This window comes from Brachyhypopomus gauderio, chromosome 18 (assembly GCF_052324685.1).
Source record: "Brachyhypopomus gauderio isolate BG-103 chromosome 18, BGAUD_0.2, whole genome shotgun sequence".
Lineage (NCBI taxonomy): Eukaryota > Metazoa > Chordata > Actinopteri > Gymnotiformes > Hypopomidae > Brachyhypopomus > Brachyhypopomus gauderio.
This window is the reverse complement of record NC_135228.1, coordinates 20,515,508-20,528,182: the sequence shown is the minus strand read 5'-3', so window position 1 is coordinate 20,528,182 and position 12,675 is coordinate 20,515,508. Positions and strand designations below refer to the sequence as shown.

At 46.7% G+C, this 12,675-nt stretch overlaps 1 protein-coding gene and 1 long non-coding RNA gene across 3 annotated transcripts in view; both read left to right on the top strand.

The window, feature by feature from the left end:
• Positions 1-12,675, top strand: part of LOC143481897 (uncharacterized) — a 102,051-nt gene that overhangs the window by 30,782 nt on the left and 58,594 nt on the right. The window lies entirely within an intron of this gene.
• LOC143482298 (uncharacterized) lies at positions 1,349-3,412 on the top strand. Its single transcript, XR_013122178.1, has 4 exons — positions 1,349-1,482; positions 1,601-2,538; positions 2,627-3,208; positions 3,285-3,412. It is a non-coding gene; the product is annotated as an uncharacterized LOC143482298 (long non-coding RNA).

Here is a 12,675-nt window from a genome sequence, read left to right as displayed (position 1 = left end):
GGGTAATCTTGAACGGCCCGATGTATCTAGACTTGAGCTTATGGCAAGGCTGGCGTAGGTTCAAGTTACGAGTGGAGAGCCATACTCGCTGACCGGGGTGATATATGAGCGCGGGGAGACGACGGCAGTCAGCGTTCATACGACGGGTGTGGAGCGCGCGCCGCAGCTGAACGTGTGCGAGCTCCCAGGTGCGGGCACTGTTCTTTAACCAGTCATCCAGAGCGGGGATGTCAGAGGGGGTTTTATCCCAGGGGAAGAACGGCGGCTGGTAGCCGTACACACACTGGAAAGGAGTCAGTTTGGTGGATGAATGTATGATGGAATTGCGTGCGTATTCAGCCCAGGGGACGTACTTGTGCCAGTCTTTCTGGGAAGAGCAGTATTGGCGGAGAAAGCGACCTAGCTCTTGATTGTAGCGCTCCACTTCTCCGTTGGATTGGGGGTGGTATCCGGAGGTTAGACTGGCGGTTATTCCGAGTAACTTGCAGAATTTGGTCCAGACACGGGAGGTGAATTGCACGCCTCTATCCGATACGATATCCTCGGGTAACCCATATATCCGGAAGACGTAGTGGAACACGTCAGAGGCCGTCTCCATGGCAGTGGGCAGTTTCGAGCGAGGGATCAGACGACACATCTTGGAGAACCTATCCACCATCACGATTATCACCGTGTTACCGCCCGAGACAGGCAGGTCCGTAACAAAGTCGATGGCCAGATGAGACCACGGACGGCGGGGTATCGGCAAGGGGAGGAGCTGACCAGTGGGCAGTGCTCGGGGTGTGCGCGATTGTGCGCATACAACACAGGCGAGTACGTAGTCGCGAATGTCCTCCTCCCAGGACGGCCACCAGTATTTCTGGGCGATCAGGTGTTTGGTGCGAGTTATACCAGGATGACCCGTGCCCGGCGTGTCGTGTGCGAGTTGGAGGAGGCGTCCCCGGAGCGGGACCGGGACGTATTGTTTTCCATCGGGACTATCTGCAGGGCCTGGGTCGGCGCGGAGGGCTTCCTCCAGTTCGTCCTGAACATCCCACCGGATGAGGTCAACGAAACAGGATTCTCCGAGAATATGGTTAGGTATCTCGCCGCTCGGCGTCTTCTCGTGAATCCGGGATAATGCATCGGCCTTGGTGTTCTTGGATCCAGGTCGGTAATGTACTGTGAATCTGAAGCGGGTGAAAAACAGCGCCCATCTGGCCTGCCGGGGATTGAGTCGCCTAGCGGACTTGAGATACTCCAGGTTCTTATGGTCTGTATATACCTGGAAAGGGTGCTCTGCTCCCTCTAACCAGTGCCGCCAGTGTTCGAGAGCCAGTTTCATGGCCAGGAGTTCGCGGTCGCCCACGCCATAGTTCACCTCGGCCGGTTGTAATTTTTTGGAAAGATAGGCACACGGGAACAGTTTGGGTGGATTGCCTTGTCTCTGTGAAAGCACTGCCCCCACGCCAACGTCGGATGCATCGACCTCAACGATGAAAGGTAACGAAGGGTCCGGGAGATGCAATATGGGAGCGCTGGTGAACGCGGTTTTCAGCGCTTTAAACGGCTGTTCCGCTTTGGGTGTCCATATGAAGTGGCGCTTCTTCCCCCCTTTCAGGAGATCGGTAAGGGGGGCCGCCACCGAACCGAAACCCCTGATGAACCGACGACAGAAGTTGGCGAATCCGAGGAAGCGCTGGAGATCCTTAACGGAACGGGGAACAGGCCAGTTTGTGACTGCGTCTACCTTGTTGTTGTCCATACTGATGCAACCCGGCGATAGGGTACAGCCAAGGAAGGAGATGACAGGTGCATGAAACTCGCATTTCTCCGCCTTCACGTACAAGCCGTTCTCTCGCAGACGCTGGAGGACCGAAGAGACGTGAGTTATGTGTTCCTGGATAGAGGGGGAATAGATCAAGATATCGTCTATGTAAACAAACACGTATTTATCAATCATGTCTCGGAATATGTCGTCCATGAAAGCTTGGAACACTGACGGGCTATTAGACAGCCCGTATGGCATTACTAGGTACTCATAGTGCCCCCTGGCGGTGACGAAGGCTGTCTTCCACTCGTCACCAGCGCGAATTCTAATCAGGTTGTAGGCACTCCTGAGATCAAGCTTCGTGAACACTGCAGCCCCCATTAGTCGCTCTTGTGAGGCAGAGATGAAGGGTAGAGGGTAAGCATATTTAGACGTGACAGCGTTCAGGGCTCGATAATCAATACAGGGACGTAACCCCCCGTCCTTCTTCTCTACGAAGAAAAACCCAGCCGCGACGGGAGATGTCGACGGGCGAATAAACCCCTTCTGTAGGGCCTCACTGACATAAGATTCCATAGCGGCATCTTCTGGGCGGGAGAGCGGGTACGGCTTAGTTCTCTTGGGCAAGGTTACCCCGGGAAGGAGGTCGATGGCACAGTCGCAGGTTCTGTGTGGAGGGAGTAAACTGGCACGCTCCTTACTGAATACGTCAGCGAATTCTCTGTACTGCTCAGGGACCGCATCGGAGAGAGGTGTGTGAGGACTCTCAACCATCGAGGAGCGAAGGGGTAAATGCATACAACCCTGCTGGCAATGCGATCTCCACGCAACTAATTCGCGTCTTTGCCACGAAATGACAGGGTCATGTTCTCTTAGCCAGGGGAAACCGAGGATGACAGAATCGCGAGGAGCGGAGACCAGGAAGAACTGCCTCATCTCGGTATGGAACAGCCCGACACGGAGGAGCAAGGGCTTGGTACGTCGGTCAACTAATCCGGTACCTATGGGTTGTCCGCTTACTGAGTTAACTCGGAAAGGGGGGTTTACCTCCTCAACGGGAATGTTTAACGATCTGGCTAGTTCGCTGTCGAGAAAGTCCCCTCCTGCGCCTGAGTCAACTAACGCTGAGTAGCTGCGAGTTACACCTCCCCAGGTGAGCTGTATAGGTAGGTTAAATTGGGAATTACCACAAAGAGAAAGTAATGGAGGGCTTACTTTTGCTTGAGAGGGGGAATTCCCACGGAGACGAGGTGGTCGTGTGGAACATCGGTCTCGGAAATGACCTTCCTCGCCACAGTAGAGGCAGAGTCCTTCGCGCATGCGACGCGCCCTCTCCCGGGGAGTGAGTGGAGACCGGCCCAGCTGCATCGCTTCGGAGTACTCTCGATTGTCCTCTCCGGGGAGACGAGACGACTGGTGAGAAAGAGTGGAAGTGCGTACACCTGCTGTGTTAGGACGGTGAGTAGTGAGCAGCTTATCTATGTTCACTGCTGCTTGTATGAACTCGGAAAGAGTTAAATCTTCATCTTTACAGGCCAACTCAATCTGCAGATCGGTTCTGAGACCGCGGCGGAACACCGTCTTGAGGGCAGTTCCACTCCAGCCACTGCCAGCAGCCAATGTACGAAATTCTCGGGCATAGTCTGCCGCGCTGCGTCTCCCCTGCTTGATTTCACATAACTGGGTGCCGACATCGCGCCCGGCGGCGGGGTGGTCGAAGACGGATCGGAGCAGTTCGGAGAAGTGGCGCTCCGTATTCAGGGAGTCGTCTCCGCTACTCCAAAGAGCAGTAGCCCAAGCTCCTGCCTCTCCCGTCAGGAATGTCAGCATAAAATCCACCTTTTGACGATCCGTCTGGAACAGGGCCGGATGATAGGTGAAGTACATGGAGCACTGCATCAGGAAGTTCTTGCAACGCTCCGGAGACCCGTCATATCGTTCAGGTAGGGCAACTGGCATATTGGCGGGATGCATCGCAACGGTCAGGGGGGCAGAGGACACGGGGCTGGCACCTTGGACGTTCTGGCGTGCAGATTCGGTGAGGGCACGGAGCGCAGTTTCTTGGTTACACGCTGTCTCGGTGAGCTGTTGTATACGCTCCGTCAGGGCCGCGATAGTCGCCTCTTGGCGAGCTAGGTGAGCCTGTGTTTCCGCAGGATCCATGGGAATGGCGAAGTATTCTGTAACGTATAGAACACGCTGAGAGGGATCCTGATGCGGAATAACACGTTCTTTATTTGAATAACTCTGTACAACAAGCCACACGATGAGCAAAGTGACGTATGGCAGGTGCAGAGCAGTAGCGTGGGAGCGGTGGTCAGTGCGGTCCAAGGTCGAGAGGCGAGGGCAGAGTCCGGGAGGTATCCAGGGATCAGGCAGGAGACGTGGTCTAGGGGACAAGCAGAGTTCGGCACACAGAGAGACAATCAGGAATAACGGCTTGGTATGCAACGACATGAGGCAATACTTCGCAACCAGGAAGTGAAGTCTGGGTGCTTAAGTATGCCCGGAATGTGGGCGTGGTGGTGAGACAGGTGAACGTGATTATGTTATCTGCTATTCCTGACAGCTGGTTATTGTATCCTTAATTTGGATCATGTCACAGGCTTTGTGTTGTGCACCTTTTCTATTAAGTTTCCCGGAGACCTCCTTTTTTCCTTTTTATTTTGCCCTCCTCGCCCGTCACACTGGTATTATTGATCCTGTGATTCTTTGTTTTGGTTTACTTCCTGGTATTCATTTCCATGTGCTTTATTGTTTTTTTTTTCTGCTCAACCCCCTAGTTTTATTTTCCATGTCTGTCTTTAGTCACACCTCTAGTTATAATACTCTATTATAAGTCCTCTATTGTGTTTCTGCGCTGGTCATTTGGTCTAGCCTATGCCATGTTTATTTCATTCAGCCTGTGATCTGTGTTCCTAGTTATTTCACTTGCTTATCGTCTCTTTTGCTTGCTTGTTTTGTTTCCTGACGTGTTTTGTCTGTTATGCATTCTGGTTTAGTTTCGGTTTCTGACAGTTCTGATATTTTGACCATGGCCTGTTATAATGACTCTATTTATGGATTTTCCCTTAAAAATCACCACTAATTCAGTTCACATTACATATGCCAATAATCTAATTGAATAAATTCACTTACTTATATTAGTTTGTCATTTAAAATTTATCAAAAGCTTCTCCTTAAAGGACTCGCTGACAGTCCACCAGTCTTACTACTGTCACAGAAGACAGCAAACCCAAAATACTCATCATAGATTAAAGACTCCAAGGGCAAATGAGCTTTCTGCAAGGTCTTTTTCATCTCCCTCCCTTCTCGTTCAGCTCATCTCTGGTGGTTTTTTGCTGGACCTCGCCCCTTTCCGCTCTCCTGGCCCCCGAAGTGTGGACACTTCACCCTGTGGCCGTGTTTTCCATATGTGCAAACAGAGGGCTGGAAATGTCTTGTTTTGCCACGCAATCGTTCTGCTTGAAGGCTATTCCGATGAGAGCGGTTTGGAGCTAAGAGAGGTTGTATGGGAAAAGCAATTATTTTAGCATACGCGTGGCATATAGCCCAGTGGATACTGAGTGACATAAGCAGGACATGATTATGAATATGTTATGAATAAAAGCAAATTATATTTATTTGCTCATTTTAATTACAACTGGAACATAATGAGGACGACATATTTACTTCATCAGCTGAAACGATCTCCGAATGGTCTGGATACATGGGCTGTAATTTATGTAATAAAACTCAGTTTCATCACATGTTCGACAGTGACCAAGCAGTTGTGTTTCTCATTTTTGTCTAATTTCTTTCAATTGTCCTCTACATTGAGGCAGGTAGAAAGCTTTGATCATTTAGGGCAACGTTCAGCCTCATTTAGCCCATCCCCATAATTGCTGTATGGTAAGTGCCCCATCTGCTGAGTCTCGGCCCATTAAGGTAATGTATTCATGGAGAGGAAGACCCAGGGGAGGTGACTACTCTCTGCCACATTGTGCCCCTGGAGCGTGGGCAGATAAAGGGGACCTTGGGCATGAACCCAACGGCTGATGGTCCTTCTCCCCATGAAAATTGGCCGTTTTGTGTGCACACGGATTCTTTAAAAGGCCTGAATTTGATACTTCTCAATATGTTACTGTCTCAGATCCCTCCCCAAGACTTCAGAGAATATTGCTGGAGAAACTCTCCATATGTGTGTGGACTGTTGGCTAGATGCAGAGAAACTGCAGCTGTGATTTTCACCTAAATCAAGTAAAGAGTGGTGCACTGACAAGAGTGAGCTGTTACGTTTCTCGCCATTACATTGTAACAGCATCTGACATCTTGATTCACAAGATTACTGTTTCCTAGAAAATGATTTACTTTCGGGGATCTGTTTTCGAGGTTCGTATGCTATGACATGGGAACCTTCACATATCTTTTACAATTTCACTATTTTACAAAATGCATTTTAACATATGTGCAATATAAGTTACCATATAGCAACAGTTCACTATATTTGCGACAAGCTATGACATAATGAGAAGGACTTCTATTTTATGACGTTCTTTGGAATTTTTTGAAGAATGTCATATTTACTTCTTAGATGGATAGCTGGTAAATCTGCAAAAGCCCAGATTGTCTGGTTTTTGTATGGTCCACACAATGTATGACTGACATAGTATTTTATGAGCATAGAAAGCCAACTGAAATACACTTCTTATATGAAACACTTATTGTTATTTCCTCTTGACTTATAATTTGCAAACCCAGAGCAGAAAGAGAACTGTGCAGTTCAAGGTTAGGACTGGGCTCTTATTTTTCTCTCTCTGCAAAGATGCATATGGAATGAATACGGGCTGTATTCTTCAGCACTTACCTACGGCTCAGAATTTTATGGCTGAGTGTCGTTCTTGAAGCCGGAGTCTCCAGTGAAACTGTACAGGGGCCTGCTGCTCTCTCTATCACAGCCCATCAATCCTACCAGGCTCAGGCAGACTCCAGCAAAACAAGACAGCTTCCTCAGATCTGAAGAACATCTGAAGAACTTTGGTCTGCAGCAGAAGCATCTCCCGATATCTTCATTGAGGCTTTTTTCTAAGATAAAGACATGAAAATGAATCTTCTAGAGCGGTGATTGCCATTATGATGCCTGAGACTCTCTAACCCTTCCCAGAGAACCAATGCACAGGCTACACATCTCATGCCAACTTCTATTAAACATAAACCAGTTAATCAACAAGTGTGAAGCCTTTATTGGCAGATTTGGATGCTATCGAAAGCTGAAACAGGACAAAGATGAGGACTGTGGGCATTTAGAACATATGAAGACAATCTGTACATATCTGTATGTGCTGTATAAGACCAGATCGGGTCCGTAAATACAATCATGCTAGCCTGTAAGAAAAAAACAGCCCAGATAACATTTAAAAAAGTGTGTCATGGCTGAAATGGCAGGAGTCTGCTGTGAACTACAGCATCGGTCACTCCACACATGTGATGCAATAATGCAACACCTATGTGGATAGAACAGCGTATATGATGCCTGTTCAATCCACATGTGTAGTCGATCACCATGATGCCAGTGTCCTCCAACATTAGACTACATCTCCCATACAACATGCGGGCCACATCTGGTATTGGATTACACACTTTTCAGTAAGACGGCTCTTCATCTGAGCTGGAGTTACAGTACGGACGTAATATAATCAGGTTATAATATAATCAGATTACAGGGAAGATTGCTTAGCCACAGAGGTTAGTAGACATGAAACAAATGAAAAGGATTAAGGACAACACTTACATGATGGCACCACCCATTAACATCTGTCTACATAGTTGAACACATGGAAGAATACCAATATGTTTATGTACTTATGTACTTATGTTTAAGTACAAAAGGAGTATTAATGCATGGTCCGCGTTGTTACACAGTACATTAAACTGTAATTACAAAGTGTACTATAGAATAGAATAATAATAATACATTTTATTTACAGGCACCTTTCAGGACTCTCAAGGTCACCGTACATAAATAAATAATATCAAAGCAAAGAACATAAACAACAAACAAACAACATAAGCAACAAAAAAACAAGGATGCAATTTTAAAATAACACAAAATCAAGGGAGCAGATTAGAGACTATATGCAGTGCTAAACAGGTGTGTTTTGAGACGTGATTTAAACATAAAAGGAATCAATATTTGGGATGTCCAGTGGAAGAGAGTTCCAGAGACGGGGAGCTGAGCGACTGAAAGCTCTTAACCCCATGGTGCTCAAACGGGTCGGGGGAACGGTGAGACTGATGGACGAGGAGGATCTGAAAGTGTGGCTGGGTCTGTTAATGTGTAGAAGCTCAGTGAGATATGGAGGGGGTGAGGTGATGGATAGCCTTAAATGTGAGAAGTAGACGTTTATAATCAATGTGAGATTTAATAGGGAGCCAGTGAAGCTGCTGAAGAACATGACTAATGTGATGAAAGGACAGGGTTCTAGATATGACACTAATGTGATGAAAGGATGGGGTTCTAGATATGACACAAATGTGATGAAAGGATGGCGTTCTAGACATGACACAAATGCGATGAAAGGACAGGGTTCTAGATATGACACAAATGTGATGTAAGTATGGTGTTCTAGATATGACACCAACACGACGGAAGGGTGGGGTTCTAGATATGGCACTAATGTGTTGAAAGGACAGGGTTCTAGATATGACACAAATGTGATGAAAGGATGGGGTTCTAGACATGACACAAATGTGATGAAAGGACAGGGTTCTAGATATGGCACTAATGCGATGGAAGGATTGGGTTCTAGATATGCCACTAATGCGACAAAGGGATAGGGTTCTAGATATGACACTAGTGCGATGAAAGGATGGGGTTCTAAATATGACGCTAATGCAACAAAGGGATGGGGTTCTAGATATGACACTAATGCGATAAAAGGGTGGGTTCTAGATATGCCACTAATGTGATGAAAGGATGGGTTCTAGATATGACACTAATGTGATGAAATGATGAGGTTCTAGATATGACACGGGCAGCAGCATTCTGAACCAGTTGTAGCTTATGGAGGGATTTGAGCGGGAGACCGAACAAAAGAGAATTACAATAGTCCTGGCGGGAAGTGACCAGGGAATTAACCAAGATGGCAGTTACATTGCATCTCTTACAAAAAATGGTTCAATTTGCATGTTTATGTCTGATTGGTGGGGCAGAGAGGGGTGTGCAGGAAGAAGATGTCCTTCAGTCTACAGCCTCTGGAGTAGGTGCAGGATATTATTGTCCTTAACACTGTGGATCAATCAGGGAGTGACCATGTGGCGTCTGCTGATGCTGTAGGACGTCTTCTTCAGACGGGAGTCACTGGTCCTTCTAAACTTGGTTTGGCAGTAGTACTTGCAGACTCAAGACTTTGGAGGACATCTTTGTTTACCCTGCAAGACAGTCACTTTTATGATCTGGATTGACTTTCCTGTGGACTAAACTTTGCCTCAAAAGTGTCCCCTTTCACCAAGGGCCACTGATGGATTTTCCTTCCTACATCACAGGCCATGTGGTGATTTATGGGTAGGGAGAAGACCTGAGACTTGGGGAAGAACAGACAGTATTCAGACAGAGCACACAGCTGCTGGGTCTGTCTGAAGAATCCTTCTGTCTCAGCATGTTTTCCCCCTCTCTGTCTCTCTCTCTTTCTTTCTCCCTCTCTCTGCCTTTCTCCCTCCCATTTTACTCTCCCATCTCTTATCTCTCTCCCCTTCCTCTCTCTCTTTCTCTCCCTCATTATACATTGTCCTTGATACACAGTAATATCTTCACATTGCTCTTTGTTTGTTTTGTTGTTGTTTTTTTGAGGAACATTCACATTTGGCAGGCACACTCTATATGGCGGTTGGATGTGAAGAGATCTGATGAGACATAACTCAGTAAAGATCAAGCCCGTGTGAATGGGAGTGTCAGCTCCGGGGCATGTGTTAGCATGAAGTTGGGCTTTCACCAGGGATGTGGTTGTGGCATATCGCTCATTTGATGACATTACAGTGCAGTGAGGTCTGAAGGTCCAGAAAGACGTGGCTATAATCAAATGCAGTAATTACTAACAGAACGTGCAAAAATACAAAACAGCCTCCATGTGTGTCAGCCAGCTCTGGCTCATTTGTCAGCTGTCAAATGCAAAACTTCGCCTCAAGGTAGATTCTGCTCATTCCAAACAGATGCAGAACCTATTCTCGGAAAAGGTCTTTTGAACCACGATGGAGGTCACCTGCGTTCACATCACCAAGTGAATTCAAGCCATGTTCCTGGACGGACAGCACTGCGTTCCACAACATCCTCGTTAATTTAAGGCTAACACGTTACATCCTGATCACATGATCTCTTTCCAGACACCACGTGCAGAGGTGTCTCTTCTACTCCATAGCTGAGGCTTGTGTCTCTGTGTGTTGTCGGTGGTTTTCAGAAGCCCCCCCTGCACCCCGATCCATCCCTGTGTGTGGCGGCCGTGCCGCAGGACGGCTGTTTGCAGACGTTATGTGTCTGAGAGGCATGTTCTGCTTGGCATAGAGACCAGTGCGCAGAAAAACTCAAAAGAATGCTTGAGTGGTAAAAAAAAAAGTCAGTACCAGAGTCTTGTAAGCCCTGTTTCAGACGCGGGACACTTTCTGTGACCCTGAACTTCTCTGATCTCTGGGGTCATACTAAAATGACTTTGAAAATGAGCTTTTGTTTTGAAACACAGACTGCATTACAGCCTCGTGCTGTAACGCAGTAACACACCGTTCACCACAGACACCTGGCCTGCATTGTTCCAGTTATCATGTTATCTGTGTGTTTTGCCTCAGACTGAAGGCACATCAGTCCGTTGGTTTACAGTTTGTTTGTACGGTTCAGAACAGGGTCCATGTTACTTCAACCTTCTCTTGTGCTGCTGGCCTGTCTCACTTTGTTTTCTTCCTTGGTTCTCATTCTATATTTTTGCTAAACGATGCAACCCACTGATACATGTTATGTGTACTTAGAGCTGATAGATATGCAATATAAATAAACCCCTTCTACTGATTCATTCAAATGAAGCTGTAATATAAAGATAATGTAGAGTAAATTTGAAGTTTTTCTTTATAGAAATGTCGTGTTACTTAATAGACTTTGTTGGTATTAAATCTAAAGTGGGCCATAACCAGCACATCAGGTTCTTGTAATGCAGAACGATTTCTTTGCTTGTCAGAACATTGTTGAGCAATATTTCAATATGCACAAGAGTGTCTAATCTTCTGTCAAGTACAGCAACCTGGTGAACATGCTATTGTAGACTTCTACTCAGAATAGAAAAGGTCCCGATGTGTTAATGAGGGCCTGCCTAACACAAGCATGGGTCATATGAGTGTGTTAATGAGTGCCTGCCTAACACAAGCGTGGGTCATATGAGTGTGTTAATGAGTGCCTGCCTAACACAAGCGTGGGTCATATAAGTGTGTTAATGAGTGCCTGCCTAACACAAGCATGGGTCATATGAGTGTGTTAATGAGTGCCTGCCTAACACAAACATGGGTCATATGAGCGTGTTAATGAGTGCCTGCCTAACACAAGCGTGGGTCATATAAGTGTGTTAATGAGTGCCTGCCTAACACAAGCATGGGTCATATGAGTGTGTTAATGAGTGCCTGCCTAACACAAGCATGGGTCATATGAGTGTGTTAATGACCCTGCCTAACACAAGCGTGGGTCATATGAGTGTGTTAATGAGTGCCTGCCTAACACAAGGGTGGGTCATATGAGTGTGTTAATGAGTGCCTGACTAACACAAACATGGGTCATATGAGTGTGTTAATGAGTGCCTGACTAACACAAACATGGGTCATATGAGTGTGTTAATGAGTGCCTGACTAACACAAGCATGGGTCATATGAGTGTGTTAATGAGCCTGCCAAACACAAGCGTGGGTCATATAAGTGTGTTAATGAGTGCCTGCCTAACACAAGCGTGGGTCATATGAGTGTGTTAATGAGTGCCTGCCTAACACAAGCGTGGGTCATATGAGTGTGTTAATGACCCTGCCTAACACAAGCGTGGGTCATATGAGTGTGTTAATGAGTGCCTGCCTAACACAAGCGTGGGTCATATGAGTGTGTTAATGACCCTGCCTAACACAAGCGTGGGTCATATGAGTGTGTTAATGACCCTGACTAACACAAGCGTGGGTCATATAAGTGTGTTAATGAGTGCCTGCCTAACACAAGGGTGGGTCATATGAGTGTGTTAATGAGCCTGCCTAACACAAGCGTGGGTCATATGAGTGTGTAAATGACCCTGCCTAACACAAGCGTGGGTCATATGAGCGTGTTAATGAGTGCCTGACTAACACAAGCGTGGGTCATATGAGTGTTTTAATGAGTGCCTGACTAACACAAGCGTGGGTCACATGAGTGTGTTAATGAGTGCCTGACTAACACAAGCGTGGGTCATATGAGTGTTTTAATGAGTGCCTGACTAACACAAACATGGGTCATATGAGTGTGTAAATGACCCTGCCTAACACAAGCGTGGGTCATATGAGCGTGTTAATGAGTGCCTGACTAACACAAGCGTGGGTCATATGAGTGTTTTAATGAGTGCCTGACTAACACAAGCGTGGGTCACATGAGTGTGTTAATGAGTGCCTGACTAACACAAACATGGGTCATATGAGTGTGTTAATGAGTGCCTGACTAACACAAACATGGGTCATATGAGCGTGTTAATGAGTGCCTGACTAACACAAGCGTGGGTCATATGAGTGTGTTAATGAGTGCCTGACTAACACAAGCGTGGGTCATATGAGTGTTTTAATGAGTGCCTGACTAATACAAACATGGGTCATATGAGTGTGTTAATGAGTGCCTGACTAACACAAACATGGGTCATATGAGTGTGTTAATGAGTGCCTGACTAACACAAACATGGGTCATATCCATTG